Source organism: Heliconius melpomene, chromosome 2 (genome assembly GCF_056956725.1).
Source record: "Heliconius melpomene rosina isolate 202511_hmr_F chromosome 2, ASM5695672v1, whole genome shotgun sequence".
Taxonomy (NCBI): Eukaryota; Metazoa; Arthropoda; class Insecta; order Lepidoptera; family Nymphalidae; genus Heliconius; species Heliconius melpomene.
In genome coordinates, this window is record NC_140390.1 from 14,462 (window position 1) to 36,046 (window position 21,585).

Sequence of the window (21,585 nt, forward strand, 5' to 3'; positions counted from 1 at the left end):
ATTGATTAAATTTTGAGACAAGTTTAATATAAACTTATATTCTTTACATATATTTTGACAAGTTATTGTAACACAGACATATACATACATTGACTAAATATATACACACAGATATATACAAATTGATACAAACATAGAGATATACATAGAGATATATACTTTTGACAAAAACATTTAATATTTACAAACTGACTGGTTTGGTTGGGTTGGGTTTCAATATCAAATAAATAAATATACTTATAAAAAATTTCAATTCTAACAAATAAAGGGGATAGTCTGCGGCTCCCTACACCTCAGACTATTTAGACCAGGAACCAGTGGTGGAAATTAAAACTTTTTGGTTTTATTATTTTAATTATTCTCTTCGTCAAAAATATACATATAAATACTTACCAGACTACTTAGACCAGGAACCAGTGGTGGAAATTAAAACTTTTTGGTTTTCTTTATTTTCTTTGTCAAAAATATACATATAAATACTTACCAGACATGTCGACGAAGAACAGCTCCAAGTTGACCGGCTCATCAGGACCTGCAAAAAAAGGAGAGATGTTAGAAACAGAAGGAAGGAAGAGGATTGTTCCCAAGGCGGCCCCACCCAGGGAGGTACAACAGGCTCACACCTCAGAGGAGGAACCTGAGAACCTCAGAGTGGTGGCGAACCGTCTTTTCCAGGACGCCAAGCTGCACCTGGAACAGTCAGGAAACATCAAAACCATAATAAAAGAGACAGTGATAGAAAATTTGGGGAGGATGTACGAGATTATTCTCAAACTGAGCGAGGACAGGCTCCAGCTCAGCAACAGACTCCACCAAATAAAAGCAAGGACAGAAGAAGGGGTAAATAGTAAAGAGGTCATGCAGGAGATTATGGAACAGAAAGCCATGGTCAAAGAGACCATGGAGGAGGTCAAGAACATGAGGAAGGAGATGGGAAAGATAGGAGAGGAAGCAAGGGAACACCGGGAAAGGGAAGGGCCTACCTATGCAGAGAAAGCCGCCATGAAATGTACCCCTATGCCGACCAGGGGTCCAGCCGACCTCCCGATCCACTCTATCGTGGTGTCGTCGACAAACGCCAAGGACAGCAGTGAGGATGTGATAAGCAAGATCCGCACTGCTGTCGAGGCCAAGTCGACAGGCATCAGGGTGGACCGGGTCAGGAAAGCCAAGGACCAGAAGGTCGTCATAGGGTGTACAAACAGGGAGGACCTGGAAAAGGTGAAAGGAAGGTTGAATGCAGGCCAGCCGGATCTAACAGTAGAGGAAAAGAAAAATAAGGACCCTCTGGTTATAATAAAGAACGTCTTGAGTTATAACTCGGACGACGACATTTTGCACGCAATTAAAACACAAAATTCCCACTTGATAGGCCATATTGCAAAAGAGGAGTGCAGAATGAAAATAAAATACCGAAGAAGAGCAAGAAACCAACTTGAGTGCCACGTGGTACTGCAGGTGTCACCGGTAATCTGGAAGGCGCTGACGGATGCTGGGAGGGTCCATATCGATCTCCAAAGGGTGGTCGTAAAGGACCAGACTCCCCTCATCCAGTGCTCCAGATGCCTGGGTTTCGGTCACGGCCGTAAGCTGTGTACCGAGACCATTGACATCTGCAGCCACTGCACAGGACCTCACTTGAGGGCAAACTGCCCAATCAGGTTGGCAGGGGGGGAGCCAACCTGTCGAAACTGTCAAGCTGCAAAGCTTGACAAGCAAGAGCATAACAGTTTCGACGAGGCATGCCCAGTTAGAAATAGATGGGACAGAGTGGCAAGGTCCACTGTAGCTTATTGCTAAAGTTGCTCCAGGCGACCAGGATGGTATAGAGACGTTTAAGCTCCTACAGTCAAACCTACAGAGAAGTAAGCTGGCCTTCCAGGAGTTCATACTCGAAGCAAGTAGGAGGAAGGCCAGCGTGGGGCTGATCCGGGAGCCGTGCGTCGGTACTGAGGGGTGCGTAAAGCGCAGACCGGGGTACCGAATAATACAAAAGATATTAAACAGTACCAAACCGGTCAAGGGCTCGGTGGTGGTATTCGACGACAATAATGAAACTATTGGAAATCAAATACCCACCGCCGAGACCATCGCTGCCGCAACCCTCAGGACCGACGCACGGACCCTGGGGGTGACCCCTGTATGCTTCAAACGCAATAAGGACATGAAACCGAACATCTGGCACGTGGGCCACATTATAAACATTTTGGGAGGTGTAGACATTATCTGCGGGGGGGATGAAAACGCCTGGAGCACCTGGGGAATAACAAAAGTACACTTCGAAAACACTTACGCGACCTTCGCACTCATTTATACTTGCATCAAACTAAAACGGAACTTACTACTTACTTATACTACTTACTATACTTATATGGAGGAGGAGATTCATACTGAATCAAACCCTCACAATATGCTGACAAAAAATAATTGTAAATATAGATATAGTTATAGAAATAGGATTTTGTATGCATATTACAAAGTGTATTACAGCAGACAAAGAGGAAGCACAGGTAAAATATAGTTAAAAAAAAAAAAAAAAAAAAAAAAAAAAAATAATAATAATAATAAAAATAAAAAAAAAAAACCCACAATAAACAGAAGAGTATATTTGATATACTAATTGTATATAGCACATATGCAATAAAAAAAAAAAAAAAAAAAAAAAAAAAAAAAAAAAAAAAAAAAAAAACCTGTACTCCGACTACAAGTACTAAAAAATATGTATAAGAAACTTTATATAGCAGATATAACCTGATGGTTATATCTACCAGATATAAACATCAGATAGTAAGCAATATGCATTAAATATAACCTTTATTAAATAATAATGTATAAAATAAAAACCGTAACTAATGTATAAATAAAATCTATAAAAATGTAAGTGTAAATTAGATAATAAGTATTGTGGAAAATGTATAAAATTAAACCGCACTTAATGTATTTATTAAAACATATAAAAATGTAGTATAAATTAGACAATAAGTATTGTGTAAAATAAAAAGCACCAAATAGGCAGCCTATCTTTCCAAAAGAAAAGTCTCTTTAAATAAAAATTTAGATAAAAAATGGCCTTGGTCAAGCCAGGGGATCACTGGATCATAAAAAAAAAAAAAAAAAAAAAAAAAAAAAACCCAACCCAACCCAACCCAACCCTTTTTTTTTTTTTTTTTTTATCGTGAGGAAATCCTTTTACGGATACCGGCCCGAGTGGGAACTCGAGCGGGTTATGTGGGACTCGTGGACCGGCTGAAGGCCGATCCCAATACCCACTAAAACCTCACGGTGCTCCTCCTCGACCGCCACTGGCCGCGAGACGCGGGGACTATAATCGTCCACGAAACGCGGCGGCGGGAGCCTGCTAGGCACGTCGCGGAGTCAAGGGTGTGTGGGCACCCTCGACGGCCTGCTCTGAGTAGCGCGCGGGAGCAACCTGCGCGCGCCTACTCGGGCCAGGTTGGTAGGCGGCCAGCTTCCCCAAGCTGACCGCCCTCTGGCACATTAGGGCGGAAGGCGGCGGTCGTGTGCCGCCCTCCGGCGACCCGGTCTCCTACGGCGGATGGCGACTTCGGCAAAAGCCTCCCTCGCCCGTTCCGCCGACTCCTTCTCGAGCACCACTGCCTCGCAGAAGGATGAGACCGCGTCCCACGACGTCTCGCTGCCGGCCATAGCCTTGACCACGGCCGGCAGGGAAAGGTCGTCCCCTATGACGTCGCGCAAAACGCGACGTTGAGACGCCCAGGCTGAGCACACCTCCAACGTGTGCTGGGCCGTCTCATCGAGGCAGTCGCCGCAGTGGTGGCAGCGAGCGTCGGGCTCCCTTCCGGCGATCCGACACAGGTAACCCCCGAAGCAGCCATGCCCCGTGAGCACCTGTGTCATGCGGAAGGTTAGGACGCCGTGACGCCGCGCTAACCACTGGCGGAACACTGGACGAACAGCCTCGATCGTCCTCAGGCCGGCAGATGGTGTTGCCAGCCGAGTTTCCCACATTTCAACCGCGGCTTCCCGCGCCTCCTCAGTGCGTGCTTGGCTTGCCGGTTCCCCGGACACTAGGCCTCGACGCCGGCAATAGACCGACGCCAGAGAACGAGCATCCAGATCCCACGGCATGACTCCAGCCAGCACGCACGCCACTTCACCGGAGATGGTCCGGTACCCCCGTATCGCCCGGATGGCCATCACCCTCTGCGCACGTCGCAGCAGGGTGATGTTGTGCCGATCCAGAGCGTCCGCCCATACGGGAGCACCGTAGAGCGCCATCGATCTGACCACTCCGGTGTACAGCCGACGGCTAGAGGCGCTCGGCCCATCCACATTGGGCAAAAGGCGCGCCAGTGCCGCCGCTGTCTTCAACAGTTTCGGGGCCAAAGATGTAAAGTGGCCCCGAAAACTCCACCGACCATCCAGAACAAGTCCGAGGTACTTCATGCTCCGGGCAACGTCAATCTTGACGCCACCGACGATGATGTGGGCATCTGCCGGTGGGCCCTTTCGAGGAGCATGGAAGTAGATTGCCTCGGACTTGTTGAGGGAGACCTCTAAGCCCAGCCGCTTTATGCGGCCGACCACCTCCGCCACTCCAGCCGTCGCGAGGACCGCTGCCTCCCGATAGGTCCTCTGCTGCGCCAAGACCAGCGTGTCGTCGGCGTAACAGAGGACCTTTATCCCCCTCAGGGTACCGCCACGCAGCACCCAGTCGTATCCGATGTTCCAGAGGATCGGACCCAGCACCGATCCTTGTGGAACACCGGCCGACACAACGAACTCCCTCCAACCTCCTCCAGGAGCCGGAAAGGTCACAGACCTCCCGGACAGGTAAGCCCCGATGGCGCGGCGCAGGTATGGAGGCACACGATGGTATAAAAGTGCCTCCTTTATGCAGGGCCATGGCAGGGAGTTGAAGGCGTTGGCGATGTCTAAAGACACCGCCAATACTCCATCGCCTCGGGCCACCGCATCCTGCGCATAGGACTTTACCTCCAGTATGGCATCCACCGTCGATCGCCCCCTACGGAAGCCATACTGGTGGTCCGAGAGGTCCGGACCTGTCCCCTCCAAATGGTGTTGTAGCCTCCTGGCTACAACACGCTCGAAGAGCTTGGCGATCTCGCTCAAGAGCACGATGGGCCTGTAGGCGGAGGCTGAATCCGCCGGGCGACCCTCCTTCTTGATGAGGACTAACCTGCCTGTCTTCCACCGCTGTGGAATTATGGCTTGAGCCAGACAGGCAGTGAATAGTCCTCGCACTCTGGGCCCTAAGATGTTGAGGGCCAGAGTTAGCGCCCGGCCGGGAATGCCATCCAAGCCCGGGGCGGTGCTCTTGAGCCGAGATCGGCGTACAGCTTCTTCGAGCTCCTCCTCCTCCACCGGTGGTGTGACGCTGTCCTCGTCTTCCTCCTCTACCTCCTCACGCGCTGCAGGGCGGGCCATACTGGGTGGTGCAAAACTGGCCCGCTGCGGGAATAGCGACGACAGAACCCCTCGGAGAATGTCCGGTCGGAGTGTCTGCGTCAGTGGTGGTGCCCAAGCCCGTAACCTACCGAGCACCATTCGGTAAGGTGTGCCGTACGGGTCTTGGTCTATCCCCGCGATCAACCGGTCGTGCGACTCGCCTTTCACACGACCGATCTCCTCCTGCAGCTGCGTTCTCGCCTCGACATAGACGCGGTACAGTCGGTCTTCCTCCTCCTGCACCTTCTGTACCCGTCTGCGATAGTGGCTGTACTGGCGTCTCGCCGCAACGCAGGTGTTACGCAGTTGCGCGATCTCCCACGACCACCAGTACACTTGCCGCCGTTGAGGGCGGCGCCCGGAACGGGGCATTGACGCGTCACAAATACGCGTCAGCGCCCCCTGCGCCCAGGATGCGGCGTCTTCTGCAGACGCCAAGCTCTGGGGCAGCCAGGACTCCACTATCGCGGCCTCCTCCAACAACTGCCTGTCGAGACGACCCAGTTGCCACCGCGGTCCGTACTCTCGCGAGTTTGGACAGGGGGCTGGTTGCACCGCCGAATGTGTGGAGATCTCGTATAAGATGTAAAGGTGATCCGAGAGAGTCTCCACATCATCCAGCACTCGCCAGCCCCGAACACGACGCGCTAGGGCCGGGCTCGCGAACGAAACGTCCACGACGGATCCGCCCAGCCTTCGCACACACGTGTTCTTGGTCCCTCGGTTGAGCACAGACAAACCGGTGGCAACAACCCACTCCGACAGCGTCACACCACGCACATCCGTCGTTGCGGAGCCCCACACGCTGGACTTCGCGTTGAAATCGCCCGCGACCACCACTTCCGCCGGACGAAATCGCTCTACCATTTCCCCCAATCGTATTAGGAACTCTTCAAACTCCGCAAGAGTTCGATTGGGGGAAAAGTAGACCCCAACGACAACTAGGTCGCCGACAAGTGCTGCGACGCATCCCGCACCCCTCTCTACTCGTGAGAAGGGCGGAGAGCCCGCTGCGACCTGGGTGATAATAGTCACCACCCCGGTGTTGTCGGCTACCCAGTTATCTCTGTCGGGAACGCTGTAGGGCTCCGAAACAACCGCCACCTGGATAGACCACTGCGCCAGGCTTTGGACCAATAAGTCCTGGGCCCGGGCACAGTGGTTTATGTTCGCCTGCAACACACGGAGGGCCATTATTGATCGTCCATGTGTTGCACCTCCCCTCCCCTGGCTGGGTGACTTGAACTAGCCGGCGCTTCCGGCCTTGCACGTCTTCTTCCCCCCTTTTTGGCGCTGGATTTAGCGCAGGTGGCACTACCCGCCTTATGGTTTGCCGGCTTCTTTGCTGCCTCGCAAACCGGGCAGTGTACATCGGCCGAGCACCCACGCTGTTGGTGCCCGGGTTGGCCACACCGGAAGCACTGGTTGCTTCGGTCAACTTCGCTGGTGCACTTTGCCGCCATGTGGCCAACTTCATGGCAGCGGTAGCAGCGCTGGATGCGGGGCTGCAACAGCTGCACCCTCGCGGAGACGAATCCCACGAGGAGCCTACTTCCACTCACCTTCTGCGCAGCCCCGACAGGGCAGCGAACCCAAGCTGTGCCTAGGCCGGCTCGGTCCTGACGGATCTCACCGACTTTTACGTCGGCCGCCGCGCAGCCACCAACTCGGCTGATTGCGGCCATGACGTCCTCGGAAGTTGCAGAGTCGTCGAGGCCAGTCACCCTCAACTCTGCACACTTTACCGGCCTCGACACCTGCACTTCTTCCGGGCGAAGGACCCCGCGCAGCTTTTCGGCCAACGCGTCCGCCTTGTCACCAGTGTTGGCGCCAGGTAACTCCAGCATTCTGGCACCGGTGGATGCTACCCGGAACCTAAGGTCGCTTATACCCAGGTCCTCCAGCTTAATGTTCTCTTTGACCTGGGTTAGCACGTCGGTGTAGGTGAGCTTGTCAGCGACAGCTGGCTGCACCTTCAGAACCACCACTTGCGACCTAGGTCGACGCAATTTTGGTGCTTTCTGTGGTTTTGACTTCGCACTATGCGCCACCTGTTTCGCACCGGGAGTCGCTTTCTTCTTCGCCCCCCTTTTCGCCACGACATTCCACCCCTCGGCTAAGTTGGTTGGAGCCGGAGGTAAAGGTCGGGGTTCAGCTGGTGCCGTTGGTTTAAGAGGCACCTTTCCCGCACCCTTCTTCTTTTTCTTCTTCCCCTGCGGGCCCTTTGGCGCAGGATTAGCCGGCGCCATCAGCGTGGTCACGACGGGCTCAGCCCTCGCCTGTGTCGGACACACCTCCTTGTTTTTGTCGGCCGCTAGTGGTGGCCGCAACCTCTTCTCCGGCGGGAGCCGCTCTTTGAAGGCCTCCAGCCTTGTACTGACCATAGTGCCCACTTCCACCATCACAGTGCGCACTATGTCATTGACGGATAGAGACTCCGCCGTTGCCTTTGGCGCCTCCACCGGCCTTGAGCGCTCCACGTCCGCTCTTAGGCGGGCAAACTCCCCCCTCAGATCCGCCAATTCCGCCTGCAGCCGCGTGTTCGAGGCTCTGAGGAGATGGACTTCCTCCGACGCCGTCCTATTCGCCAAGGTGTTCACGGCTTTGGATATCGCACCCGCGGCCTCCTTCAGGGCCTTCGTGAAGGTACCCTTTAGGTTCCCTGACTTGCTGGCGACTCTGTTAATAACTGCCAGGCTATCAGAAACCTGGCAATGCAAGTCAGAGACCAGAGGCTCGTCGGGGCGATATTCGAGCGACACATCCGAGAGCCTGGAACTCGCGCGGCTCTGAATTGTTGCGGCGAGAGTCGCGACCTCCTCCTCCGCCCTCAACCGACGCTCTTCGCGCTTGGCCTCACTGAGCGATTTCGTAGCAACAGCCAACTCGATGTTGTTGCCAGGAATAGATGTTGGGCCCTGGCTCCTTTTGGCTTGCTTCTCCTTCTCTTCATCCTCGTTCGATGACACAGAGTTGCCCTCTCTGTTACGGCGCCTCTTCCTGTCCTTCCGGAATGCGGCCCTACTCCCCTCAACCGCGTTGGCACTGGTCGAGCCGACGGACATGACACTGTCCGCGTCTGACTCCGAGCCCGCCCAGAACCGACCCCGCGACAAAGTCGACGACCTGGACCTTCCACTAATAATGGAGGCAATTTCCTCCAGGTCCAGTCGTTCAACCACGACTTGCGCCGTCTTCAGCGCACCTCCTGTCGGCAAAATTGCCGGACTATCGGCCCTCCTTGGCCTCGTCACACCCACAACTCTCTCCTCTGGCTCAACAAGCAGAGCACCACTCCTCTCGTGCACTCCCGCACTCTCGACGCTCACAACTACTCCTCCCTTCTCAGCGTCCACACCAGCTACGCCCATCCCAGGCACAACTACTCCTCCGTCCTTCTCCACACTCACTCCGCCCATCTCGGGCCCCTCCCCAACAACACATCGGTCAGTCTGGCCCCCCCCAGATTCGTGGGGCTTGCGTGCCGAAGCACGGAGGGATTCTCCGATCTCGATGAGACCGGTACCCTCCTGAGGTAAAACAAAATTCTGCTGTACCGACATGTTAAGTTTTTGCTGTTCCACAGCGGGCTTTTCTGTCGGGGTGTGCTCCCCTAGGCCGTGTCCATAACAATGGACTAAAGACACGCCCATGCCTAGCTGGTTTTGGTCCGCGCCGGGAATAAATTCCCGGTCCACTCGCCCGCAAGTGCGAGTGGTTTCCCCTATCCGCCACCTGGGGACGCGCCCAGTAGGAGACCAGCAACTCCCTTGGGAACCCAACCCAACCCAACCCAACCCAACCCAACCCAACCCAACCCGAATATCTAAAAAATTTTTTTAAGTACTGTTTTGACAACATTGGACAAAGGATATATATATACAAATACTATATACATTTTACAATATACAAACAAAGACACACAAACTGACTGGTTTGGTTGGGTTTGGGTTGCAATATCAAATAAATAGATACACTTATAAAAACTCAATTCTAATAAATAAAAGTGATAGTCTGCGGTCCTACACCTCAGACTACTTAGACCAGGAACCAGTGGTGGAAATTAAAACTTTTTGGTTTTTATTATTTAATTTATTTTCTTTGTCAAAAATATATATATAAATACTTACCAGACTACATAGACCAGGAACCAGTGGTGGAAATTAAAACTTTTTGGTTTTTATTATTTTTATTTTCTTTGTCAAATTATACACATAAATACATACCAGACATGTCGACGAAGAACAGCTCCAAGTTGACCGGCTCATCAGGACCTGCAAAAAAAGGAGAGATGTTAGAAACAGAAGGAAGGAAGAGGATTGTTCCCAAGGCGGCCCCACCCAGGGAGGTACAACAGGCTCACACCTCAGAGGAGGAACCTGAGAACCTCAGAGTGGTGGCGAACCGTCTTTTCCAGGACGCCAAGCTGCACCTGGAACAGTCAGGAAACATTAAAACCATAATAAAAGAGACAGTGATAGAAAATTTGGGGAGGATGTACGAGATTATTCTCAAACTGAGCGAGGACAGGCTCCAGCTCAGCAACAGACTCCACCAAATAAAAGCAAGGACAGAAGAAGGGGTAAATAGTAAAGAGGTCATGCAGGAGATTATGGAACAGAAAGCCATGGTCAAAGAGACCATGGAGGAGGTCAAGAACATGAGGAAGGAGATGGGAAAGATAGGAGAGGAAGCAAGGGAACACCGGGAAAGGGAAGGGCCTACCTATGCAGAGAAAGCCGCCATGAAATGTACCCCTATGCCGACCAGGGGTCCAGCCGACCTCCCGATCCACTCTATCGTGGTGTCGTCGACAAACGCCAAGGACAGCAGTGAGGATGTGATAAGCAAGATCCGCACTGCTGTCGAGGCCAAGTCGACAGGCATCAGGGTGGACCGGGTCAGGAAAGCCAAGGACCAGAAGGTCGTCATAGGGTGTACAAACAGGGAGGACCTGGAAAAGGTGAAAGGAAGGTTGAATGCAGGCCAGCCGGATCTAACAGTAGAGGAAAAGAAAAATAAGGACCCTCTGGTTATAATAAAGGACGTCTTGAGTTATAACTCGGACGACGACATTTTGCATGCAATCAGAACCCAAAACTCCCACTTGATGGGCCATGTAACAGAAGAGGAGCTCAGAATGAAGATAAAATACCGAAGAAGAGCGAGAAACCAACTTGAGTGCCACGTGGTACTGCAGGTGTCACCGGCAATCTGGAAGGCGCTGACGGATGCTGGGAGGGTCCACATCGACCTCCAAAGGGTGGTCGTAAAGGACCAGACTCCCCTCATCCAGTGCTCCAGATGCCTGGGTTTCGGTCACGGCCGTAAGCTGTGTACCGAGACCACTGACACCTGCAGCCACTGCACGGGACCTCACTTAAGGGTAGACTGCCCAATCAGGTTGGCAGGGGGGGAGCCAACTTGTCGAAACTGTCAAGCTGCAAAGCTTGACAGGGCGGAGCATAACAGCTTCGACGAGGCATGCCCAGTGAGAAACAGATGGGACAGACTGGCGAGGTCCACAGTAGCTTATTGCTAAAGTTGCTCCGGGCGACCAGGATGGTATAGAGACGTTTAAGTTCCTACAGTCAAACCTACAGAGAAGTAAGCTGGCCTTCCAGGAGTTCATACTCGAAGCAAGTAGGAGGAAGGCCAGCGTGGGGCTGATCCAGGAGCCGTACGTCGGTGCTGAGGGGTGCGTCAAGCCTAGACCGGGGTACCGCATAATACAGAAAGTATTAAACCGTACTAAACCGGTCAAGAGCTCGGTGGTGGTATTCGACGACAATATTGAAATTATTGAAAATCCAATACTCACCACCGAGAACATCGCTGTCGCGACCCTCAGGACCGACGCATGGACTCTGGGGGTGGTCTCGGTCTACTTTGAGGGAACAGAGGACATGGAACCATATATACAGCACGTCAGGCACATAAAGAACACCATGAGATGGGCAAATATCATCCTGGGGGGGGACGTGAACGCCTGGAGCACCTGGTGGGGCAGCGAGCGTGAGGATCACAGGGGAGAGGCCCTCGTGGGAGCCTTAGAAGAAATGGGCTTGGACATATTAAATGTCGGCAACAAGCCCACTTTCTATGTAGCCAACGAAAACGGGGTGAGAAAGAGCATCGTAGACATCACAACCTGCTCGAGGAGTCTGCTGGGGAAGATCCAGGGATGGAAAGTAGAGGATGGAATAACCAGTTCGGATCACAACACCATTGCTTTCAATGTGCTTCTGAAGGAGCCGAAAACCAAAAGGCCAGCCAAAACCACACGTGTTTACAACACCAAAAAAGCCGATTGGAATAAATTTAGACTAGAACTTAATAAAAATTTGGCAGAAAACAATTTAAATTTGGCTGAAGTTAACAAAACAAACAACACTAAAACACTAGAAAACAAAATTCAAAATTATATAGAAGCGATCAAATTGACATGTTTTAAAACCATACCGGCAAAAACCTTCAGAAGCACAGTGAAACTGCCGTGGTGGTGTGACGAACTGGACCGATTGAGGAAGGATGTGAGGATGAAAAAGAGGAGGGTTTCCTCAGCAGCACCTCGCAGGAGATCGCATGTCGTGAAGGAGTACTTGGATGCAAAAAACCGTTACGAAGCAGAAGCCGTAGCTGCGCAGACCAGCAGCTGGAAGAAGTACTGCAGCACTCAGGACCGGGAGACTATGTGGGACGGTATATACAGAGTGATCAGACACTCCCAGGAGAGGCACGAAGATCAGCCCCTGGTGAGAAACAGTGAAATCCTCACCCCACAGGAGTCGGTCGAGTACCTGGCGGAGACTTTTTTCCCCGAAGACGACCTTAGAGTGGAGATGGAAAGCCACAAGGCGACACGGCGGATAGCAGAGACAGTTAACCTTCTCTCAGAGATGAACACTCCGAATGACCCCCCGTTCACTAGGGACGAACTCAACCACGCTCTATCGAGATCGAACCCCAAAAAGGCGCCAGGAGGCGACGGCTTTACCGCAGATATCGTCAGGCAGGCAGCGGGGGTGAACCCGGAACTGCTCCTTTCCCTTCTGAACAAGTGCCTGGAGCTATCATGCTTTCCAGAACCCTGGAAGGAGGCTGTAGTTGTCGTTCTTCGGAAACCCGGGAAGGACGACTACACCCTCCCGAAATCGTACAGGCCAATAGGCCTGTTATCGGTTCTCGGCAAGGTGCTGGAGAGAATGATGGTCCGCCGCATTAGGTGGCATGTACTTCCGAAGGCGAATAGGAGACAGTACGGGTTCGTCCCTCAGCGCAGCACCGAGGACGCGCTGTATGATCTGGCGAGACACTTAAGGGATGGCGTCAAAAACAAGCTATTAAACCTTGTGATCTCGCTAGACATAGAGGGCGCCTTCGATGCGGCGTGGTGGCCAGCTATACGGTGTCAATTAGCCGAAAAGGGGTGCCCCACAAACATACGCAAGCTAGTTGACAACTACCTAAAAAACAGGAAAGTAACTGTCAGATATGCCGACCACCAACACACAAAGATTACAACGAAAGGCTGCGTACAAGGTTCCATAAGTGGACCAACTTTTTGGAATCTCCTGTTAGACCCACTCCTCAACGAGATAACAGCGCAAGGAGTCTATTGCCAGGCATTCGCGGACGACATCGTCCTGGTGATATCGGCTAATTCAGGTTCCCAAATTTCTCGGACGGCAGATCAAATACTATCCCATGTGTACGAATGGGGCATAGACAATAAATTAAAATTCGCGCCAAGCAAAACTTTCGCGATGATGGTCACGAATAAACTAAAATACGATGCCCCCTTCGTACACATGGGAGGTATGCCAATTAAATTAGTAGACGAAATTAAAATATTAGGCCTAACGATTGACAAAAAACTAACATTTAATAACCACATTAGTAAAGTCTGCAGAAAAGCACTAAATTTATACAAAATTGTTTCTCGATCAGCAAAATTAAACTGGGGCCTGAATCCCGAAATCATCAGGACGATTTACGTGGCGGTCATTGAGCCCGTCATCCTGTATGCCGCAAGCGTGTGGGCACCTGAAGCGAGCAAAATTAGTACTCGCAAGTGCCTGGACGCCGTTCAGAGAGGCTTTGCCCAGAAGATTGCAAAATCTTATAGGACGGTCTCTCTGAGCGCCGCCCTGGCGCTCAGCGGGCTAATCCCGCTCGATATGAGGGTGCGTGAAGCGGCACTTCTGTATGAGGCAAAGCGCGGCAAGCCGCAGGACATCCTGCACGGCAGGCTAGTGGAGAGGAGAATGGACTTCGACCAGTTGCCGCACCCATCGGAGGAACAAGGGGTGCAGTTCGGGTGCCTCGAGGACCTTGAACCGGAAACCGTGGATGAGCATAACCTCAGGGGGATGATCATCTACACGGACGGTAGCAAGATTGGTGGCGGGGTAGGAGCGGCACTTTCGTGCTGGAGGGGGGAGGCCGAAATACTGGCCAGAAAGTACGTCTTGGCGTCTTTCTGTACGGTGTTTCAGGCCGAACTCTACGCGCTCTACCAGGCCACCAAGGTTGCGTTAGGTTCCTCGGAGCAGTCGACCTGCATCCTAAGCGACTCCAGGTCGGCTCTCGAACTCCTAGGAGACCAGGATGCGTCCCACCCAATGGTTTTCTTTATTAAAGAAAACCTAAGGAGAGCTAACGCAAGAAACAAAAAAGTTAGACTCTTCTGGGTAAGGGCGCATGTTGGGATCCAGGGGAACGAGAGAGCGGACGAACTGGCGAAGTGTGCGGCCTCCAACACGAAAAAGGCGCCGGACTATGACGAGTGCCCTATATCGTTCATTAAAAAAGAGATAAGGGCAAATACGATTGGGGAGTGGGATAGGAGATATAGGGAAGGGGAAACCGGAAAAACGACTAAAGTATTCTTACCCAACATACATGCAGCATTTAACTTTATTAAAAAAAATAACCCAAACCAGATCATAACACAGGCACTGACGGGCCACGGCGGCTTTGGAGAGTATCTGGCAAGGTTTAAACTAAAGGACCACCCGGGATGCAGATGCGATTCCGCGAGAGACGAAACTTCACTTCATCTCATACTCGATTGCCCGATATTCTCCAAAGCACGCCTTGACACCGAAGCATATATGGACGAAAAAATTTGTGAACAGACTATTCCTGACATTATGCTTGATAAACAAAAATGCAAATACTTTCTTAAGATGTGTCTACTTATTACGGAAAATGTTTTGAAAAAAAATGGGAGTACAGCTATCTAAAAAAAAAAAAAAAAAAAAAAAAAACATAACAAAAAAACTGTATATTTCATATACTTATTATATAGTATGTATACAATTAAAGAAAAAAAAAAAAAAAAAAAAAAAAAAAAAAAAAAAACTATACCTGTACTCAAAACTACCCAAAAACGAAATAGTCATAAGAAATCTGTATGTAGAAACTATAATAGTCATAAGAAATCTGTATGTAGAAACTATAACATGAAGGTTATAGCCACTAACATATAAAATTAAGTTAGTTAGTAATACGTAGAAATAAAAACTAATAAAAATAATGTATAAAATAAAAAAGTTAAGTATAAGTTAGATAGTAATTATGTGTAAAAAGTAAATAACAATAGCCAGTTTTCCTTTCAAAAAAAAAAAAGAAAAAAAAAAAAAAAAAGACTCTCGCTTAAAATAAAAACATAAAATATACAATGGCCTTGGTTATGCCAGGGGGTCACCGGATCTTTTATTAAAAAAAAAAAAAAAAAAAAACCTAACCTAACCTAACCTAACCTAACCTAACCTAACCTAACCTAACCTAACCTAACCTTTTTTTTTTTTTTTTTTTTTTTTTTTTTTTTTTTTTTAACGTGAGGAAATCCTTTTACGGATACCGGCCCGAGTGGGGACTCGAGCGGGTTATGTGGGACTCGTGGACCGGCTGAAGGCCAATCCCAATACCCACTAAAACCTCACGGTGCTCCTCCTCGACCGCCATTGGCCGCGAGACGCGGGGACTAGAATCGTCCACGAATCGCGGCGGCGGGAGCCTGCTAGGCACGTCGCGGAGTCAAGGGTGTGTGGGCACCCTCGACGGCCTGCTCGGAGTAGCGCGCGGGAGCAACCTGCGCGCGCCTACTCGGGCCAGGTTGGTAGGCGGCCAGCTTCCCCAAGCTGACCGCCCTCTGGCACATTAGGGCGGAAGGCGGCGGTCGTGTGCCGCCCTCCGGCGACCCGGTCTCTTACGGCGGATGGCGACTTCGGCAAAAGCCTCCCTCGCCCGTTCCGCCGACTCCTTCTCGAGCACCACTGCCTCGCAGAAGGATGAGACCGCGTCCCACGACGTCTCGCTACCGGCCATGGCCTTGACCACGGCCGGCAGGGAAAGGTCGTCCCCGATGACGTCGCGCAAAGCGCGACGTTGAGACGCCCAGGCTGTGCACACCTCCAATGTGTGCTGGGCCGTCTCGTCGAGGCAGTCGTCGCAGTGGTGGCAGCGAGCGTCGGGCTCCCTCCCAGCGATCCGACACAGGTAACCCCCGAAGCAGCCATGCCCCGTGAGCACCTGTGTGGTGCGGAAGGTTAGGACGCCGTGACGCCGCGCTAACCACTGGCGGAAAACTGGACGAACCGCCTCGATCGTCAACCGGCCGGCAGATGGTGTCGCCAGCCGGGATTCCCACACTTCTAATGCGGCTTCCCGCTCCTCCTCGGCGCGTGCTGGGCTAGCCGGTTCCCCGGACGCTAGGCCTCGACGCCGGCAATAGACCGACGCCAGAGACAGAGCATCCAGATCCCACGGCATGACTCCAGCCAGCACGCACGCCACCTCACCGGAGATGGTCCGGTACCCCCGTATCGCCCGGATGGCCATCACCCTCTGCGCACGTCGCAGCAGAGTGATGTTGTGCCGATCCAGGGCGTCCGCCCATACGGGGGCACCATAGAGCGCCATCGATCGGACCACTCCGGTGTACAGCCGACGGCTAGAGGCGCTCGGCCCATCGACGTTGGGCAAAAGGCGCGCCAATGCCGCCGCTGTCTTCAACAGTTTCGGGGCCAAGGATGTAAAGTGGCCCCGGAAACTCCATCGACCGTCTAGAACAAGTCCGAGGTACTTCATACTCCTCTTGACGTCGATTCGGACGCCACCAACGACGATGTGGGCATCTGCCGGTGGGCCCTTTCGAGGAGCATGGAAGTATAATGCCTCGGACTTGTTCAGGGCAACCTCCAAACCCAACCTTCTAATTCGGCCGACGACGTCGGCCACTCCGGCCGTCGCGAGCACCGCAGCCTCGCGATAAGTCCTCTGCTGCGCCAAGACCAGCGTGTCGTCGGCGTAGCAGAGAACTCCAACTCCTCGTAGGGTGTCGCCTCTCAACACCCAGTCGTACCCGATGTTCCACAGGAGTGGCCCGAGAACCGAGCCCTGTGGAACACCGCACGACACTTCATACGCCTCCCATCCTCCTCCAGGAGCCGGAAACGTCACGGACCTCCCGGACAGGTAAGCCCCGATGACGCGGCGCAGGTATGGAGGCACTCGGTGATAGATAAGTGCCTCCTCAATGCAGGGCCAGGGCAGGGAGTTGAAGGCGTTGGCGATGTCTAAAGACACCGCCAAAACTCCATCGCCCAGGGCCACCGCATCCTGCGCATGGGACTTCACCCTCAGTATGGCATCCATCGTCGAGCGCCCCCTGCGGAAGCCATACTGGAGGTCCGAGAGGTCCGGACCTGTCCGCTCCAAGTGACGCTGCAACCTCCTCGTCACAACCCGCTCGAAGAGTTTGGCGATCTCGCTCAAGAGCACAATTGGCCTGTAGGCCGAGGCCGAGTCCGCCGGGCGACCCTCCTTCTTAAGGAGGACTAGCCTGCCTGTCTTCCACCGCTGTGGAATTATGGCTTGAGCCAGACAGGCAGAGAATAGTCCTCTCACTCTGGGCCCAAGGATGTTAAGGGCCAGAGTTAACGCCCTCCCAGGAACGCCATCAAGGCCGGGTGCGGTGCTCTTGCCGCGAGATCGGCGAACTGCTTCCTCCAGCTCCTCCTCCTCCACCTGTGGTGCGACGCTGTCCTCCTCCTCTTGCGGTGCAGGGCGGGCCATTGAAGGTGGTGAAAAGTTGGCCCGCTGCGGGAACAGTGACGACAGAACCCCTCGGAGAATGTCCGGTCGGAGTGTCTGCGTCAGTGGCGGAGCCCAAGCCCGTAGCTTGCCAAGTACCATACGGTAAGGCGTGCCAAACGGGTCTTGGTCTATTCCCGCAAGCATCTGGTCGTGTGACTCGCCTTTCACACGACCGATCTCCTCCTGCAACCGCGTTCTCGCCCCGACATACAATTGGTACAGTCGGTCTTCCTCCTCCTGTACCTTCTGTACCCGCCTGCGATAGTGGCTGTACTGGCGTCTCGCCGCAACGCAGATGGTACGCAGTTGCGCGATCTCCCACGACCACCAGTACACCTGCCGCCGTTGAGGGCGGCGCCCGGAACGGGGCATTGACGCGTCACAAATACGCGTCAGCGCCCCCTGCGCCCAGGATGCGGCGTCTTCTGCAGACGCCAAGCTCTGGGGCAGCCAGGATTCCACTATCGCGGCCTCCTCCAACAATTGCCTGTCGAGGCGACCCAATTGCCACCGCGGTCCGCACTCTCGCGAGTTTGGACTGGGGGTTGGTTGCACCGCTGAATGTGTGGAGATCTCGTAAGAGATGTAAAGGTGATCCGAGAGAGTCTCCACATCATCCAGCACTCGCCAACCCCGAACACGACGCGCTAGGGCCGGGCTCGCGAACGAAACGTCCACGACGGATCCGCCCAGCCTTCGCACGCACGTGTTTGTCGTCCCCCGGTTGAGCACCGACAAACCGGTGGCAATCACCCACTCGGACAGCGTCACACCACGCACATCCGTCGTTGCGGAGCCCCACACGCTGGACTTCGCGTTGAGATCGCCGGCCACCAACACCTCCGCCGGACGAAATCGTTCTACCATTTCCCCCAATCGAATGAGAAACTCTTCAAACTCCGCAAGAGTTCGATTGGGGGAAACCTAACCTAACCTTTTTTTTTTTTTTTTTTTTTTTTTTTTTTTTTTTTTTTTTTTTTTTTTTTTTAACGTGAGGAAATCCTTTTACGGATACCGGCCCGAGTGGGGACTCGGGCGGGTTATGTGGGACTCGTGGACCGGCAGGAAGGCCGATCCCAATACCCACTAAAACCTCACGGTGCTCCTCCTCGACCGCCACTGGCCGCGAGACGCGGGGACTAGAATCGTCCACGAAACGCGGCGGCGGGAGCCTGCTAGGCACGTCGCGGAGTCAAGGGTGTGTGGGCACCCTCGACGGCCTGCTCGGAGTAGCGCGCGGGAGCAACCTGCGCGCGCCTACTCGGGCCAGGTTGGTAGGCGGCCAGCTTCCCCAAGCTGACCGCCCTCTGGCACATTAGGGCGGAAGGCGGCGGTCGTGTGCCGCCCTCCGGCGACCCGGTCTCTTACGGCGGATGGCGACTTCGGCAAAAGCCTCCCTCGCCCGTTCCGCCGACTCCTTCTCGAGCACCACTGCCTCGCAGAAGGATGAGACCGCGTCCCACGACGTCTCGCTGCCGGCCATAGCCTTGACCACGGCCGGCAGGGAAAGGTCGTCCCCTATGACGTCGCGCAAAGCGCGACGTTGAGACGCCCAGGCTGAGCACACCTCCAACGTGTGCTGGGCCGTCTCATCGAGGCAGTCGCCGCAGTGGTGGCAGCGAGCGTCGGGCTCCCTTCCGGCGATCCGACACAGGTAACCCCCGAAGCAGCCATGCCCCGTGAGCACCTGTGTCATGCGGAAGGTTAGGACGCCGTGACGCCGCGATAACCACTGGCGGAACACTGGACGAACAGCCTCGATCGTCCTCAGGCCGGCAGATGGTGTTGCCAGCCGAGTTTCCCACATTTTAACCGCGGCTTCCCGCGCCTCCTCAGTGCGTGCTTGGCTTGCCGGTTCCCCGGACACTAGGCCTCGACGCCGGCAATAGACCGACGCCAGAGACAGAGCATCCAGATCCCACGGCATGACTCCAGCCAGCACGCACGCCACTTCACCGGAGATGGTCCGGTACCCCCGTATCGCCCGGATGGCCATCACCCTCTGCGCACGTCGCAGCAGGGTGATGTTGTGCCGATCCAGGGCGTCCGCCCATACGGGAGCACCGTAGAGCGCCATCGATCTGACCACTCCGGTGTACAGCCGACGGCTAGAGGCGCTCGGCCCATCCACATTGGGCAAAAGGCGCGCCAGTGCCGCCGCTGTCTTCAACAGTTTCGGGGCCAAAGATGTAAAGTGGCCCCGAAAACTCCACCGACCATCCAGAACAAGTCCGAGGTACTTCATGCTCCGGGCAACGTCAATCTTGACGCCACCGACGATGATGTGGGCATCTGCCGGTGGGCCCTTTCGAGGAGCATGGAAGTAGATTGCCTCGGACTTGTTGAGGGAGACCTCTAAGCCCAGCCGCTTTATGCGGCCGACCACCTCCGCCACTCCAGCCGTCGCGAGGACCGCTGCCTCCCGATAGGTCCTCTGCTGCGCCAAGACCAGCGTGTCGTCGGCGTAACAGAGGACCTTTATCCCCCTCAAGGTACCGCCACGCAGCACCCAGTCGTATCCGATGTTCCAGAGGATCGGACCCAGCACCGATCCTTGTGGAACACCGGCCGACACAACAAACTCCTCCCAACCTCCTCCAGGAGCCGGAAAGGTCACAGACCTCCCGGACAGGTAAGCCCCGATGACGCGACGCAGGTATGGAGGCACGCGATGGTGTAAAAGTGCCTCCTTAATGCAGGGCCAGGGCAGGGAGTTAAAGGCATTGGCGATGTCTAAAGACACCGCCAAGACTCCATCGCCCCGGGCCACCGCATCCTGCGTATAGGACTTTACCTCCAGTATGGCATCCACCGTCGATCGCCCCCTACGGAAGCCATACTGGTGGTCCGAGAGGTCCGGACCTGTCCCCTCCAAATGGTGTTGTAGCCTCCTGGCTACAACACGCTCGAAGAGCTTGGCGATCTCGCTCAAGAGCACGATGGGCCTGTAGGCGGAGGCTGAATCCGCCGGGCGACCCTCCTTCTTGATGAGGACTAACCTGCCTGTCTTCCACCGCTGTGGAATTATGGCTTGAGCCAGACAGGCAGTGAATAGTCCTCGCACTCTGGGCCCTAAGGTGTTCAGGGCCAGAGTTAGCGCCCGGCCAGGAATGCCATCCAAGCCCGGGGCGGTGCTCTTGAGCCGAGATCGGCGTACAGCTTCTTCGAGCTCCTCCTCCTCCACCGGTGGTGTGACGCTGTCCTCGTCGTCCTCCTCTTCCTCCTCCTCACGCGCTGCAGGGCGGGCCATACTGGGTGGTGCAAAACTGGCCCGCTGCGGGAATAGCGACGACAGAACCCCTCGGAGTATGTCCGGTCGGAGTGTCTGCGTCAGTGGTGGTGCCCAAGCCCGTCACCTACCGAGCACCATTCGGTAAGGTGTGCCGTACGGGTCTTGGTCTATCCCCGCGATCAACCGGTCGTGCGACTCGCCTTTCACACGACCGATCTCCTCCTGCAGCTGCGTTCTCGCCTCGACATAGACGCGGTACAGTCGGTCTTCCTCCTCCTGCACCTTCTGTACCCGTCTGCGATAGTGGCTGTACTGGCGTCTCGCCGCAACGCAGGTGTTACGCAGTTGCGCGATCTCCCACGACCACCAGTACACTTGCCGCCGTTGAGGGCGGCGCCCGGAACGGGGCATTGACGCGTCACAGATACGCGTCAGCGCCCCCTGCGCCCAGGATGCGGCGTCTTCTGCAGACGCCAAGCTCTGGGGCAGCCAGGACTCCACTATCGCGGCCTCCTCCAACAACTGCCTGTCGAGACGACCCAGTTGCCACCGCGGTCCGTACTCTCGCGAGTTTGGACAGGGGGCTGGTTGCACCGCTGAATGTGTGGAGATCTCGTATAAGATGTAAAGGTGATCCGAGAGAGTCTCCACATCATCCAGCACTCGCCAGCCCCGAACACGACGCGCTAGGGCCGGGCTCGCGAACGAAACGTCCACGACGGATCCGCCCAGCCTTCGCACACACGTGTTCTTGGTCCCTCGGTTGAGCACAGACAAACCGGTGGCAACAACCCACT